Source organism: Heterocephalus glaber, unplaced genomic scaffold (genome assembly GCF_053883595.1).
Source record: "Heterocephalus glaber isolate CG9 unplaced genomic scaffold, H.glaber_assembly_v1.0 deba00001303, whole genome shotgun sequence".
Taxonomy (NCBI): Eukaryota; Metazoa; Chordata; class Mammalia; order Rodentia; family Bathyergidae; genus Heterocephalus; species Heterocephalus glaber.
The window spans coordinates 36,109-52,012 of record NW_028258249.1 but is presented as its reverse complement, the minus strand read 5'-3'; the positions used below and the strand labels follow the sequence as shown (position 1 = coordinate 52,012).

The window sequence follows — 15,904 nt, the reverse complement described above, 5'->3', positions numbered from 1 at the left end:
ATAATTACTACCGAAGATCCACCTTCACCACTTGCTCTCCACAACAATCTGCAGTCCCGTCCGGGCTGCCACATTGCACTTCATTGTTGCATCCCTCAGACGCCCCTTGACTGACGTTTTCACAAGTTTTCCTTTTTTCGTTTTGTATGAGCTGACAGTTTGGAGGATGACTGAGCTGATATCTTACAGAATGTCCCTCAATTTAAGTTTTCCTGACGTTTCCTTCCTGATTAGATGAGGGTTACATGTTTGGGTGCGTGGCTTTCTGCAGGTGTTCCATGTTCCTGACTGCACCCTCATGCTGGGTTCTCCAGTGCACCCTTGGCTGAACTCTCACAGCTGCATGCTCTGCCCTCTCAGGGACACCCAGCCTGGCCTGCCAGGCCTTCTTTGGAAATGTGGGCGGAAGCCTTCCTGACTCAACTCTTGTGTTCTGCATACCTGTGAAAACAGCACCCTGTAGATGACACAAAGTTCTACCACTGGCTCCAAGCAGTCCTTAGGCCTTTGTGCATCATGGCTGCAGAAGCCTCCATGGGCCTGGATGGCTGAGCACCGTGAACTGAATGAATCCCAGGGAACCCGCCGAGGTGGCCCTTCTCAAGCAGGGTGCCCTGGGGCTCTCCTCTCAAAACAAAGTCTTTCCCTTTTGCAACTGTGAGCCTTGGAAAGCTTGGGCCTTGTGGGTTCCTTATATGTCTTCAGGGCATCTTTTCCATTGTCCTATTGTAAAGTACTTGGATTCTTTTTAATGCTAATCTTTAATCCACCAGGCTGTCCATTGCTCCATCTTTACAGGCCTTTCTTGGGGGTGGGGGTGGGGGGCTGAAAAGTTTTCAAATGGGCTTTTGCTCCTCATTTTCCGCACAAACCTGGCTCAAAGTAGCAAGCAGCATCCATGCTACGGCCTGATATTTAGGCTACCTTGATATTTTCTCCATCAGATGAATGATCCTTCCACCCTTCGTATCAGTCTCACACAAATCTCAGGACATGAACACAATACAGTCCTATTTTCTGCTGGAGCACAACACACATGGCCTGGATCCAGCTGCCACTGGCATCCTTCTTCTCAACGGGAACCTCCTAAGTCTGGCCTTTCTCATCTGCAATCTCTCTGCACTCTGGTCTTCTGAGCTCGGACCAGAATCTTCCATCAAGCTCAGATGATAGCATTCTAGGGCTGCTTCCCCAGCTGGCACCTCCAAACCTTTCCAAACTGCTGTGGACCACTTCCACAGGCCTCTGAACCACCTGGTGAGGTACAGTCGCTGCAGTGACCAGACTTCTTCTACCAACATCTGTATCACCCACTTTCTTGTCCCTGAACACAATACTCAGCACTACACATTAAGGGAAGAGAGGTTTGTTTCAGCTCACATTTCAGTTCCTAGTTAGCTAGCTCCAGGATGGCAGGATGGCATGTCAGCGGTGCACATTGATAGAAATGCTGCTTGCCTGGTGGAGGCCAGGAGGCACATGGTAAAGTGTGGGCCAGGGAGCAAGATACACCCTCCCAGGTCACACCCGCGCTGACCCACCTCTTCCAACCAGGCCCACATCCTCACACCAAGCCTGGCGTAGCACCCCCATCACCCAGTCACCCTCTGGAAGCCCTCGCCTCTGGGTGCAAGGGGCTTGAGGGTGACATCCAGATAGAATCCATAACCTGTAGTTTCCATAAAAGGATGCCATTTCTGATAAGTGATCTAGAAGTGTTATAAGAAATCTAGGCAATATTTAGAGCATAAAACCTTACAATTTATTGAAGACAATTTTCTTTTCAGTAATGCACGTTATGATGGACAGAATGGGAGTTAGTACTGATGATGAGTCTTTATTTTCACGTTTTGCTCCAACGCCCTGTTCTGTTTGCAGTAGTAGTTTGGCCCTTGAAGTATTTATAACTGTGGAATGAGTGCACAGATGGGTTTCTGAACTGTGTTTCTTTCCTCATTTCTCTTTTGGTCACTTGTACCTGCATCAGCAGGAGATATTAATTTCACAGAAGCATTGACTAGTGATAATCAAGAACAGTGTGGCTATCAGGGCTATTTCAGCTTAGGTGATCTCAGACCGAATCAGGTGTGGATGTCAAGGATGTGTGTACGTGACATGTGTTTCACACCTAAATGTTTGAATTAGAAATGCAACAAAGAATGGAAGCTGGGACTGTATTGGGTGAGGATTTAGGCAACGTAATGTCTGAGGAAGAGGATGGGATGTGTACGTTTATGCCCAGGGACAGTTGGAACCGTGTAACAGACACTTTTTGTCACGCACAGTTGTAGGAACATCGCAGCTCATTTTGGGAGAACACCTCCACCTTCAACCCAAGACCTCCACTGTGTACATTTGGGAGGGGATTTTGTTTGGATTAAACCCAATGAGGATAGTCATTTCCATGGTTATACAGGTTGGTTATGACTAAATCCTTTACACAAACCCAATCAGAACAAACGTGAAGAATGTTATTTGAAATGATGGAAATGAGAGCCTTCTCATCTTGGGAAATCATCTGAGAGCGGCTACAGCCCGAGGGAAGCCTGGAATAGATAAGAGAAGGTATGCCGAAGAACCCAGAAGTGGAGCCAGGTCTGAGGAAGGAGAACAACACAGTGAATGCTGGAAGTTTTTTAATCCTTCCTGAAGTCAGATGTCAGAATTGAACAAACAAACCAGCTTTTCGTTGCTTAGGGCTTTCAAATTTATTTCTTACTTTTAGCCTGAAATATGGTTAAATGATATGGGTCCCAAATTCGGCCATAACAGATGAATGAATGAATGAATTACGGGTGACATGATTTAAAAAATCACTTTAAAATTTATTCCAGTTGAAAAGGATGCATATTGCTGCTGTTGGGATGGGAGAGCCCAATGCCTGTTGTGCCTGCGAGGAAGAAAAGGAGCAAGCTAAAGTGGGCTGACTAAGGCTGAAGAACCTCTGCTAGGACACATGCTATGGCTGAAGAGAAAGGCTGAGGCAACGGATGGACACGGGTAGGAATGGCCAAAGACTTTTGCCATGGAGACGACCAGGCCCTGAGCAGACAGCAAGCAATATTGTCAGTGTCTTGAGATCAGCAAAGCAGCAGAGGTCTTGGGGCAGAAGGACTTCAGCTTGCAGACTAAGACAGCCCTACACACAAGTGAGGTCACGATGGACCGCCCTTGCTAGCTGGGGAAGAAATCCCAGGAGGACAGGCCATGACTGGGCGCTGTGTGGTGGCTGAGCAGCAGGGGAGTCAGGCCCTCCCAGAGACCGATGGAGCCTTTCTAGAGCTCGTGGAAGGCTCAGGACCCCACGGGTCTTGCCAGGTCAGGAGCTCTAGTGTGGCTCAGGTGGGCCCACACCCTCAGGCTGAGGTGGGCACAGGTGCGGCCGGGAAGCTGCCGGGGCCTTGTGGAGAGCGTCGGACACAGGCAGAGCCACTCCTGCACCCACACACCCTACTGTTTTTGACCACACACCTGGGGCAGGGGCCTAGACCCGTCCGGGACTCACCGGGGGCTGCCCCACCGAGTCTCCAGAACCTCCCCAAGAGCCAAGGTTGGACCTGCCCCCGAGAGGTGTCACTCACGTGCCCTGCAGGTGTCAAGGGCAGGACCTCGAGGGGAGTGACTTGGTCACGGAGACACGCTACCGGACACACACAAGTTAACCGAGGAGAGGTTTATCTCGGCTCGCACTTGGGAGAGGTTTCAGTGCCTAGTCAGCAGCTCGAAGGCAGCGCGGCATGGCAGAGGGGCCTGGCAGACAGAAAGCAGAGTCCAGGGAGCAGAGGCAGTGAGATGAAGGCTTCCGGGCCCTGAACCAGGCGATTTGTCTCAGCCCAGATCCCACCTCCTGACAACCCAGGTGTACCAGGCCCATGAGGCCATCGCCTCCCAGAGGCGGCTTGTGAGTGCGTGAGGCTCTGCGGACAGGTAGCTCTAAACTGTCCCCAAGGGAGGGGGATGGGAGGGTGACCTTGGGGGCAGGAGGAGGGGCGCGCATCCCTGCAGGTCAGCTTCCCAAGCTGGAGCTCTCTCCTCCTGGGACCAGAGCAGGCGGGGCGTGCAGTGACACCGAGCGGCCACCGGAGGGCAGCAGAGCCCTGCGCTGAGATCCCGCACTCAGGTTGCCAGGGGAAAGAGAACATGTTCGTATATTCGTGCTTATTTCTACCACCTTATTCTGTCTTCCTCTCTGTCTTGCTTCCTCGAAGTAGGCTGGAAGCTTTTCGTTATTTCTTCAGAAGTAATTCACCTCACTGTTTCTTTTTCAGAGAGAGACAGAGAGAGAGAGAGAGAATAGGTCTTGCTCCGTGTCCGAGATCTGAGATTGCTGGGAAGCACCACCACACCTGACTTTTCCTTTTCTCTTGCAGTTAGGAGTGATGTATCTGGTCTCTGGTTTTTCCGTAGTGACCTTAGATATCACACCCTGAACTTTTGCTTGTTAAATGTAGGTCTTTAAATTTCTTGATTAACTTTTGTTTGGAAGAGGTTTAGCTTCCAGAAAAACCGAGAGAATGCTGGCCTGGCACAGCTCTGAGCAAGGGCGGGCGGGGACCTGGGCTCCCCGGAGGGCGGAGCATCTCCAACAAGCACTCCTTACTCCTCTGCCTAGGAGGACCCTGCCCTTTCCCGGTTATCTGATGGTTTGTTCCTGGGGCCACAGTGACGCCCCCCCCCCCCCCCCGCAGGGATCATCGCCCTGAGGGCTCCGCTGGGCGCCTGAGCTGAGCTCGGCAGTGGCACAGGGGGGTCTCAAGTGAGCTGTTCGCCGCCCTGGCGCTCTGCCTTCCTGTGGCCCAGGGCCTTCCGCGCTTCCTTCCTTGTCCCGAAGGCCTCTCTCAGGGACCCCGGTGGCTGCGCCGAGCTGACAGGGAGAGTGCATTCTGCGCCGCGCTGGTCCCGGCTTCCTCCCTTCCTGTTCGCCCGCGCTCTGAGCCGCTCTCCTGGCTTCCACACGGTCCTCGGCGTGGCAGTGTCCCCGCTGTCCTGGTCCGGGAGGAGGCCTGTAGGGGGGCCGCCTCTGCTGGGCTTCTGCACCCCGGAAGCTCCTCGCTCCCCTGGGTGCGGAAGGGCAGAGCGCGCAGTGAGCCCGCGCGGTGACCTTGGCCCCTGAGGTGCTGGGTCCCAGGCTGTGCGGGTGGTTCCAGCCCGGCCTGGCCGGGCCCCAGGAAGCACCGGGTCCCGCCTGAGGGGCTCCCCCTTTTCCGCCTCGCGGCCACGCGAGTGTGGACACCGGCGAGCCCGGAGCTGGGGCTAGTTTAGTGCATGGTGATAGGTATGGGTCTAGTTTGAATCTTTGGCAGGTTGAAATCCAGTTGTTCCAGCACCAGTTATTAAATAGGCTATCTTTCGGGGAGGAGGATTTTAGTGAAACTCAAAGAAGCTTAGATCACATGACAGCACCCACCACACCACATGACCTAGGAGTCCAGGTCAGGGTCCCCACGACAAGGAGGCACTAGGGATCATGGAACATCTTAGAAAAGAGCCTACAGTCCCAAGAGCTGACGGAGGAAAAGAGGCAGATTGGAGATGTCCAGAGGAAATTGCCAGCACCCTCTTACCACTTAGCTTGGCCACCCGGATGCAGTGCTCCACCACCCTGGCCCTGTCTCCAGCCCTCGTGCTGGGACCCCCAAAGCAGGAGGTGATGGTGCAGTTGGCCACGTGATTAAAATATGTGATAGTGGCCCGAACGGTGGGCGCCAGAGGTTCTTTGCCCCTTTTGTTTCTCCGGGTCCAGATGGAGCCCAGGCAGTCCCAGGGCAACACATTCTTGAACAGCTCCTGTGGAGGAAGACAGCATCCCACCACGGGCAGAACCCACCCCAGAGAGTCGATGGCTTCAGCCATCCACAGGCAGGTGGCCGTGGCCTGAGCTGGACATCAGGAAGCTGCAGATATGGACAGAGACTTCTGCAAATGGCCGGTTTTCCTCCACTGCCCACTAGTGATGTCCAACTCATGACCTAGGACCTAGCACTGACGTGAAGATCAGTGGCATTGTCCCCGTGCCCATCCTCCCAAACCTCCAGCACGAGCAGACATCTGAGTCCCGCTCATTCTGAGGTATTGTCTTCTTTCCAACCTCACCTGCCCTCTGCTCCTTTGCCCGCCCAGGTCAGTGGCACATTTCCTGGGACAGCTATGACTGGGGGCTCTGTGTGGGTGTGTGCTGTAGAACCCATGAATCTCAAATGCCTACAAAGTGATAAGGCTGGCCAGGTCTCCTGGGATGATGGCAAGGTGACACATGGTCCTGCCTGCACCTCAGGGCACACCCTCCTCGGCCAGTTGGTCTGAGTCCCCGCCGTGTTTCCCAATTGTCCAATCGAAGTTGACATCACAGTCACTGTGTGAAGCGGGCATGTGAGTGCCCTGTCTCTACTGTCGACCTCCACCCAAGGACAGGAGTGGCTTGGGGCTGAGACAAGTATAGGTGATGCAGTTCGTAGAAGCAGGAACTTTGATCTGGTCAACTGGGAATGTCAGGCCTGAGGAGATCAGTGCGAGAAGGATGGCTGTCCCCGGCCCGACCCACCACCCCACCCCACCGAGCTCAGCTGCTCACCGAACCCATCAAGGTCAGCTGCTCTGCCAGCAGCTTGGGAGAGAAGGCTAAGCGCACCTTCTGCAAGGGCCTGTCCTTGTCAGCGGCAGCAGAGAGGCAGGAGTGCTGTGGAGCTGGCTTCTGCTTCTCTCCTGTCTCCAGAGGAGGCTCCTTCTCTGGTGCTGGCTCTGGCTGCAGAGCAGGCCCATGGTGTTCTGGACATGGAGCCGGAGCTAGGAGGAGGAAAGCTCAGCAGTGTCAGTCACTTGCCAGCTCCCTGCGGAGCATAGCAAAGACATCCTGGCCATTTGGGGGATTCCAATGCCCAAGCAAAAGCCATGAAAGCCTTCCGGACTGCTGTGGCCCTCACCATCTGTTTCGGCCTCGTGGGGCTCTAGCTATTCCACCTGAGCAAGGGGAAGGCACAAGGGAGGCTCCATGTCTGCTCCAGGTGAGTTCACTTGCAAGCCGGCCCTTTTGATCTTGATTTGGGGAATGTCCGGTGGATGGTGCCATTCGGACCAGGTTTCCAAAATGGGAGAGGTGGCGCCGGGGAGAGACGAGTGAGCAGCAGAGTCAGAGGCCCGGGCTTTTCTTCCACCCTGCCTCTCTGAGACAGCGTCGTGTCTTGTGTGGTCCTCTGTGCCTCGGTGTAGAGGAAAGCTGACCCCACCCCAAGCCCTCTGTGACTGTCCTAGCCTCGGCTGACTTTGTCCCACTAGGCTAATGCTACCATGGGTTTCCACTTCACACTGATGATCCTTTCCGAGCGAGGCAGGCACAAAACTCCGTGCACCTGAGCGCTCGGGGCTGGGCTCCAAGCCAAGTAGTCCAAAACAATCCGTACCCTAGCAGGCCGCAATGTTTGCTGTACCTCCAGCCATGAAGTGGGGGCTGCGGGGGGTTGGGGCGGCGGGACAGAGCTCTGACACCTCACAGCCTGACCCTGTCCAAGCAGGCCCCTTACATACCCTGAGCGCGAGGGGAAGCACTGCCCATGAGAGCTCACGGCTGGCACTGACGTCCAGGATGGGCACTGGGCTGCCTCTCTCACATGTGGGTTCCTCCTGAACATTAGCCGGAAACATCTGCGGCCAGAGCCGAGCCAAGGTCGGAAAAATCTCGGATTGCGGTCCTTTCTGTGGCTAGACCTTCGGGAAGCGGGAAAATGGCAACAGCTCATCCTCCCCTCTCCACTGTCTCCCTCCAAGGGGTCAGGACGGGAGACAGCTTCAGAAGTGCACCCAGCTTCGTTGTGTTCTAATACCAAGGAAGTGAGGTCGCATCCTCAAAGTTTCGCTACAGTTAGGGTGAGGAAGTGGCTTAGGACGAAGGGGCAAGGTGCAGTTTGGGTTGTGGTTTTTGTTGGGATTTGTTTGAGTTTTAGGAATACATTTAGGGTTCTATCATGGCTGAGGGTGGGAGATTCAGTGTTAGAAATTAGGCCTGCAGTTTACATTGTTGTTTATTTTTATTGTGCAGTTCACAATCACTTGAGGAGTGGCTACGTGTACATAACAGAGCTTGAAGGGCCGGGGATTTAGCTCAGTGGCACCATGCCTGCCTCACCAGCACAAGGTCCTGAGTTCAATCCCCGGTACCAAAAGAAGGAAAAACCAAAAATACCAAAACAACAACAACTCGTAGTACAGCTTATATACATGACGAGTTTTAGATTTATATACAACTAAGATGGCCACCCAGTTCTTCCATTTCCTGTTATTAATGTCATCCCTTAGTCTAGTACATCCTGTACAAGGAGTGAGCAGATATCGATGTATAATTACTACCGAAGATCCACCTTCACCACTTGCTCTCCACAACAATCTGCAGTCCCGTCCGGGCTGCCACATTGCACTTCATTGTTGCATCCCTCAGACGCCCCTTGACTGACGTTTTCACAAGTTTTCCTTTTTTCGTTTTGTATGAGCTGACAGTTTGGAGGATGACTGAGCTGATATCTTACAGAATGTCCCTCAATTTAAGTTTTCCTGACGTTTCCTTCCTGATTAGATGAGGGTTACATGTTTGGGTGCGTGGCTTTCTGCAGGTGTTCCATGTTCCTGACTGCACCCTCATGCTGGGTTCTCCAGTGCACCCTTGGCTGAACTCTCACAGCTGCATGCTCTGCCCTCTCAGGGACACCCAGCCTGGCCTGCCAGGCCTTCTTTGGAAATGTGGGCGGAAGCCTTCCTGACTCAACTCTTGTGTTCTGCATACCTGTGAAAACAGCACCCTGTAGATGACACAAAGTTCTACCACTGGCTCCAAGCAGTCCTTAGGCCTTTGTGCATCATGGCTGCAGAAGCCTCCATGGGCCTGGATGGCTGAGCACCGTGAACTGAATGAATCCCAGGGAACCCGCCGAGGTGGCCCTTCTCAAGCAGGGTGCCCTGGGGCTCTCCTCTCAAAACAAAGTCTTTCCCTTTTGCAACTGTGAGCCTTGGAAAGCTTGGGCCTTGTGGGTTCCTTATATGTCTTCAGGGCATCTTTTCCATTGTCCTATTGTAAAGTACTTGGATTCTTTTTAATGCTAATCTTTAATCCACCAGGCTGTCCATTGCTCCATCTTTACAGGCCTTTCTTGGGGGTGGGGTGTGGGGGGCTGAAAAGTTTTCAAATGGGCTTTTGCTCCTCATTTTCCGCACAAACCTGGCTCAAAGTAGCAAGCAGCATCCATGCTACGGCCTGATATTTAGGCTACCTTGATATTTTCTCCATCAGATGAATGATCCTTCCACCCTTCGTATCAGTCTCACACAAATCTCAGGACATGAACACAATACAGTCCTATTTTCTGCTGGAGCACAACACACATGGCCTGGATCCAGCTGCCACTGGCATCCTTCTTCTCAACGGGAACCTCCTAAGTCTGGCCTTTCTCATCTGCAATCTCTCTGCACTCTGGTCTTCTGAGCTCGGACCAGAATCTTCCATCGAGCTCAGATGATAGCATTCTAGGGCTGCTTCCCCAGCTGGCACCTCCAAACCTTTCCAAACTGCTGTGGACCACTTCCACAGGCCTCTGAACCACCTGGTGAGGTACAGTCGCTGCAGTGACCAGACTTCTTCTACCAACATCTGTATCACCCACTTTCTTGTCCCTGAACACAATACTCAGCACTACACATTAAGGGAAGAGAGGTTTGTTTCAGCTCACATTTCAGTTCCTAGTTAGCTAGCTCCAGGATGGCAGGATGGCATGTCAGCGGTGCACATTGATAGAAATGCTGCTTGCCTGGTGGAGGCCAGGAGGCACATGGTAAAGTGTGGGCCAGGGAGCAAGATACACCCTCCCAGGTCACACCCGCGCTGACCCACCTCTTCCAACCAGGCCCACATCCTCACACCAAGCCTGGCGTAGCACCCCCATCACCCAGTCACCCTCTGGAAGCCCTCGCCTCTGGGTGCAAGGGGCTTGAGGGTGACATCCAGATAGAATCCATAACCTGTAGTTTCCATAAAAGGATGCCATTTCTGATAAGTGATCTAGAAGTGTTATAAGAAATCTAGGCAATATTTAGAGCATAAAACCTTACAATTTATTGAAGACAATTTTCTTTTCAGTAATGCACGTTATGATGGACAGAATGGGAGTTAGTACTGATGATGAGTCTTTATTTTCACGTTTTGCTCCAACGCCCTGTTCTGTTTGCAGTAGTAGTTTGGCCCTTGAAGTATTTATAACTGTGGAATGAGTGCACAGATGGGTTTCTGAACTGTGTTTCTTTCCTCATTTCTCTTTTGGTCACTTGTACCTGCATCAGCAGGAGATATTAATTTCACAGAAGCATTGACTAGTGATAATCAAGAACAGTGTGGCTGTGGAGCCAGAGTGACTCCATTTTGGAGCTGTCTCCTTTGTTCTCTCAAAGTGACTCCATTTTAGAGCTGTCTCCTTTGTTCTCTCAAACTTGTGCTTATCCACTCAAAATTCCTAAGTTTATTACCCAGCCATCTGTGTACTCAGGAAGGACATTCCGGACACACTACCTATAAGGTAAACAGTTAATGGCTAACTGCCCACAAAAGATAGATGTGACCATTAGTCAGTGGACCTGCTAACCATCAGCTTATGACAGTCGGCCCCTAACCTTTGCCCCCTTCTCCCTTGCAAAAATCTATACGTAACCCCCTTAACCCCCCCCCCGAGCCTAACCAATCAAAACCCTACACTTCATATGTATTTAGCATTAACCAATCACCTGGCTACTAACAACCAAAGCTTGATGTATACTCAATAAAAACCCTGCTAGTTTCGAGGCTCGGGGCTCTCAATCTCGATCCGCTGCGTCGGTGACAATTGAGAGTCCCTGCTTAAGCTTAAATAAACGACCCTCGTGTGCTTACATCGGAAACGGTCTCCTGGTGGTCTTTGGGACATCGCGATCTGGGCACAACATTTGGGGGCTCGTCCGGGATCCCAAGACCTTCAGGACTCCCGTACCGGAGGGTCAACGCCGGCTGGTGAGTGTTTTCTTTGTGCTTGTAAAGTCTGGGCCTATTTTCTGAAAAGGTCGGCAGACGGTCTAGGCGGACGCGCTGCAAGGGCCGCCGACCCGGAATCCTGAAAGACGTTCCGGATTCCACTGGTGGAGACGGAGTGCCCCAAGAGTACGGGTCAGTGAGACTCCTGGAGGGACGGTGCGGGTCGCTCCCGCGGCACGGCAAGAGGCCGTCGTCCCATTTGCATTGCCTCCGATCGCGCGGAGGACAGTTTTGTCTCACCTTGTGCTTCTCTGTTGCGTTTGTGTGTCTGTTTGTGCTGACTTGGACCGAGACGATGGGACAGACTGTGACTACCCCTCTTTCCCTTGTAACAGACCATTTCAAAAAAGTTAAAGAGAGCGCTCATAACTTAAGTTTAGAAATTAAAAAGACTAAGTTCATCACCCTCTGTAACTCAGAGTGGCCCTCCCTCGGGGTAGGATGGCCCCCCGAGGGAACTTTTGATTTGCAGATAATTCGCAGAGTTCGTAAAGCCATCCTCCCCCCCGATCAGATACCCTACATCGCCGTTTGAAAATTTCTGGTTTCTAACCCGCCCCCATGGGTTAAGCTCTTTTTGCCTTCACAGCAGCAGCAACCGGAGTTAATCCTGACGGCCAAAGAAAAGGCTCCTAAAAAGCGCGCGGATGAAAAACAAACCGAAACCAAGCCAACCGCGCCACTTTACCCTGTCCTCCAGGGAGGGACCGAGAAAGATCTTATATTTCCTCCCCCCTATTCCCTCCCCTTTCTTCCGCCACAGCAGGCTGGAGGAGGTGACCCAGTCCCAGCCGGGGCTGGGGAGCCCGCCCCGGGCGCCGCCGACAACCGTGATGGTCCCGCCCAAAATACTCGTCACCGGCGCGCCGCCTCGCCGGCAGGACCGGCAGATTCAACTGTCTGCCCGCTGCGAGCAATAGGGCCCCCTGATGAACATGGAAACCAGCCTCATCATTACTGGCCCTTTGCTACCAGTGATCTTTATAATTGGCGCCGACAACATGCCAATTTCTCTGATAACCCTAGAGATTTGATTAACCTGTTAGAAACTGTTTTGTTTACCCATCAGCCCACTTGGGATGACTGTCAACAGCTTCTGCAGGTTCTGTTCACCACTGAGGAACGAGAGAGAATCCAAAATGAGGCCAGAAAATTGGTTCCTGGTGACAGTGGTCAGCCCACCACCAATGCAGACACCATCAACACTTCTTTTCCTCTGTCCCGACCTAACTGGGACTTCAATACGGCAGAAGGTAAGGAGAGACTTCGAGTCTATCGCCAGACTTTATTAAGAGGTCTCAGAACAGCGGCGAGGAAGCCTACAAATTTGGCTAAGGTAGGGGATGTACAACAAAAGTTAGATAAAAGCCCTGCTGCTTTCCTAGAAAGAATTCAGGAAGCTTTTCGTAGGTACACTCCTATGGACCCAGAAACAGTTGAGACAAAGACAGCTGTAATAATACATTTTGTCAACCAGGCGGCACCAGACATTAAGAAAAAGTTACAGAAAGTAGATAGGTTAGGAAAAAAGAGTATTCAGGACTTAGTGACAGTGGCAGAGAAAGTGTATAACAATAAAAAAACCGCAGAGGAGAAACGAGAAAAAGCTGATGACCGCCAGACCCGAAACTTAGCTCGGATCCTTCTGGCTACCACTGCGGGAGAGCAGAAAGAATGTAAACGTAGACTAAAAAAGATTGTGATGGAAGGAGAAAACAAAGAGAGACACAGAGAGCGCCCCCAGTTGGGGAAAAATCAATGTGCTTATTGCAAAGAATACGGACACTGGGCCAGGGACTGTCCTAAAAAAAAACAGCGAGAAGGACGCCCCAAGACCCCTATTCTGGCTGCGGATAAATTAAATGATTAGGGGGGACGGGGTTCGGCACCCCTCCCCGAGCCCAGGGTAACCCTAAAAGTGGAGGGGAGACCTATTGAGTTCCTGGTGGATACAGGGGCTCAACATTCAGTCCTACTCAAACCGTGTGGCCATATTTCTGATAAAACCTCCTGGGTTCAAGGAGCTACAGGCATGAAAAAGTATTCATGGACAACCCAAAGAACAGTAGACTTGGGAGTGGGCCAAGTAACCCACTCATTTATGGTTATACCAGACTGCCCCTACCCCTTATTAGGAAGAGACTTACTTACTAAATTAGGGGCTCAAATTCATTTCCAACCCGGGGGCACAAAAGTCCTTAATCAAAAGGGAAGGCCCATTCAGGTACTAACCATAAACCTGGAAGATAAATATCTACTACATCAAAAGAGGGCCCCTCCTGATCCTGATATGAAACAATGGCTCTCCATGTTCCCACAAGCATGGGCGGAAACTGGAGGCATGGGGCTAGCTATACACAGGGCACCGGTGTTTATAAAAATAAAACCTGGAGCAGATCCGGTACGAGTTCGCCAATATCCTATGCCCCTGGAGGCCCAGAAAGGAATAACTCCACACATCAGGAGGTTACTTGCTCAGGGGATTCTCAGACCTTGCCAATCGGCCTAAAACACCCCCTTGTTGCCAGTACAAAAACCTCATTCTAATGACTATCGGCCAGTGCAGGACCTCCGGGAGGTAAACAAGAGGGTTATGGACATTCACCCCACAGTGCCTAATCCATACACCCTATTGAGTTCTCTTCCCCCGAGCCATCGCTGGTACACAGTCTTAGATCTCAAAGATGCTTTTTTTAGCCTTCCACTGACACCTAAAAGCCAACACATCTTTGCGTTTGAATGGAGTGATCCAGAGCAAGGCATCAACAGACAGCTGACGTGGACCCGATTACCTCAAAGATTCAAAAACTCTCCCACCATCTTCGACGAGGCCCTACATGAAGACCTGGGTGAGTTTCGCCTCCAGAACCCCCAACTAACTCTGTTACAATATGTAGATGACCTTCTTGTGGCAGCTGAGACACAGGAAGACTGCTTAAATGGAACCAAGAGACTCTTGATGGTCATAGGAGAGCTGGGGTATCGGGTGTCCGCTAAAAAGGCCCAGATCTGCAAACCCGAGGTAAGCTACCTGGGGTACGTGCTTAGAGAAGGGCAGAGATGGCTGTCGGATGCTAGGAAAGAGACAGTTCTTAAGATACCCACACCAGATTCCCCTCAAAAAGTCAGAAAATTCTTGAGATCGGCGGGCTTCTGCCGCCTATAGATACCAGGGTTCGCAGAGCTCGCAAAGCCCCTCTACGAGGTAACTAGAGACAGTCAGGCTTTTCAATGGACAGAAAAGCTACAAAAATCTTTCGATCAAATTAAAACAGCCTTGCTGACGGCACCAGCCTTGGGCTTGCCTGATATTACTAAGCCATTCCACCTTTACATTGATAAAAACAAAGGAGTCGCTAAGGGCGTCCTGATCCAGTATCTAGGGCCATGGCGCCGCCCAGTGGCGTACTTATCAAAAAGACTTGATCCAGTTGCGTCAGGATGGCCCCCGTGCCTAAGAATGATTGCAACAGTAGCTCTAATGGTCAAAGACGCTGACAAATTGACATTAGGCCAAGAACTATGCGTGACCACCCCTCACGCCATTGAGGGAGTCCTAAAACAGCCTCCAGATCGATGGCTCAGCAATGCTCGCCTGACCCAGTACCAGAGCTTACTCCTAAATCCAACCCGAGTTGTCTTTCAGGCCCCGGCTGCTTTAAACCCAGCCACACTGTTACCAGACCCGAACTTAGAGGCTCCGCTTCACGACTACACAGATATCCTGGCCCAGGTACATGAAATTCGAGCAGATCTGAGTGACCAACCATGGCCAGACACAGGCAACACCTGGTACACTGATGAAAGCAGCTTCGTTCGTGAGGGCCACAGGTATGCTGGGGCAGCTGTGGTGACAGAAACTGAGGTCATTTGGGCAGAACCATTGCCCACCGGGACCTCAGCACAACGAGCAGAACTCGTAGCCCTGACCAAGACATTGACTTTAGGACGGGGCCTAAAGTTAAATGTATACACAGATAGCCGGTATGCCTTTGCCACTGCACACGTCCATGGGGCCATCTACAAAGAAAGGGGACTCTTGACAGCTGAAAAAAAGACTATTAAAAACAAAGAAGAGATCCTTGCCCTCTTAACAGCCCTCTGGCTACCGAAAAAATTAGCCATTATCCATTGCCCAGGACACCAGAAGGGCGACACTCCAATTGCCAGAGAAAATAATCTAGCTGACCAGACGGCCCGAAAAATAGCTTTAAAGGTTGATCTGACACTGGCCACTCAGCTGCCCGATCCGAAAAGTGCAGCCCTCCCAGAAAAGCCCCAGTACACTGAAAAGGACTTAAATTAGATAAAACAATTACCTACGCCCCAGTGCCTCAACGGGTGGTGAAAATCTTCTGATTGTAAAGTCATCCTGCCTAAGACACTGGGAGAACAAGTTCTCTCCAAGATACACCGGACCACCCACATGGGCACTCGGAAAATGCAAGATCTCCTGAGACATGCTGAAATTAAGATCCGTGATGCTAATTCTACAATTGAACATATTGTTGCTACCTGCAAAGCCTGTCAATTGACAAATGCCACCCACAATAGGGCCAACCCAGGAAATAGGCTGAGGGGAAACCGACCTGGAGCCTATTGGAAATTGGACTTCACCGAGGTAAAACCTGAAAAGTACGGTTATAAATACTTGTTAGTTTTCGTAGATACTTTTTCAGGATGGATAGAAGCGTTTCCTACCAAACATGAGACAGCGCAGAGTGTGACTAAAAAGCTGCTAAAAGACATCCTGCCAAGATACAGTTTTCCAGTAATGCTAAGATCAGATAATGGACCCGCCTTCATTTCCAAGGTGAGTCAAACCCTAGCACAGGTGTTGGAGACAGATTGGAAATTACATTGTGC

At 51.5% G+C, this 15,904-nt stretch overlaps 2 long non-coding RNA genes across 7 annotated transcripts in view; one reads left to right on the top strand and one right to left on the bottom strand.

Annotated features, from left to right (window-relative positions):
* Window positions 1-2,683: 2,683 nt before the first annotated feature.
* Window positions 2,684-7,110, bottom strand: LOC147828100 (uncharacterized). Of its 3 annotated transcripts, XR_015451306.1 has the most exons (3): window positions 6,921-7,110; window positions 6,629-6,783; window positions 2,684-6,494 (listed from the first exon to the last, which is right to left on the bottom strand). It is a non-coding gene; the product is annotated as an uncharacterized LOC147828100 (long non-coding RNA). The 3 variants fall into 3 exon arrangements; XR_015451305.1 differs by lacking the exon at window positions 6,921-7,110 and having other exon boundaries at window positions 2,684-5,057; XR_015451307.1 differs by lacking the exon at window positions 6,921-7,110 and having other exon boundaries at window positions 2,684-5,003; window positions 6,629-6,775.
* A 3,256-nt stretch (window positions 7,111-10,366) lies between these two features.
* The window catches only part of LOC147828099 (uncharacterized), a 29,147-nt gene continuing 23,609 nt past the window's right edge, over window positions 10,367-15,904 (top strand). For 3 of the 4 annotated variants that reach the window (XR_015451309.1, XR_015451310.1, XR_015451308.1), the window contains exon 1: window positions 10,367-15,851. This is a non-coding gene — a long non-coding RNA (uncharacterized LOC147828099). The remainder of the gene's footprint in view (window positions 15,852-15,904) is intronic. The other variant, XR_015451311.1, reaches the window with a different exon arrangement.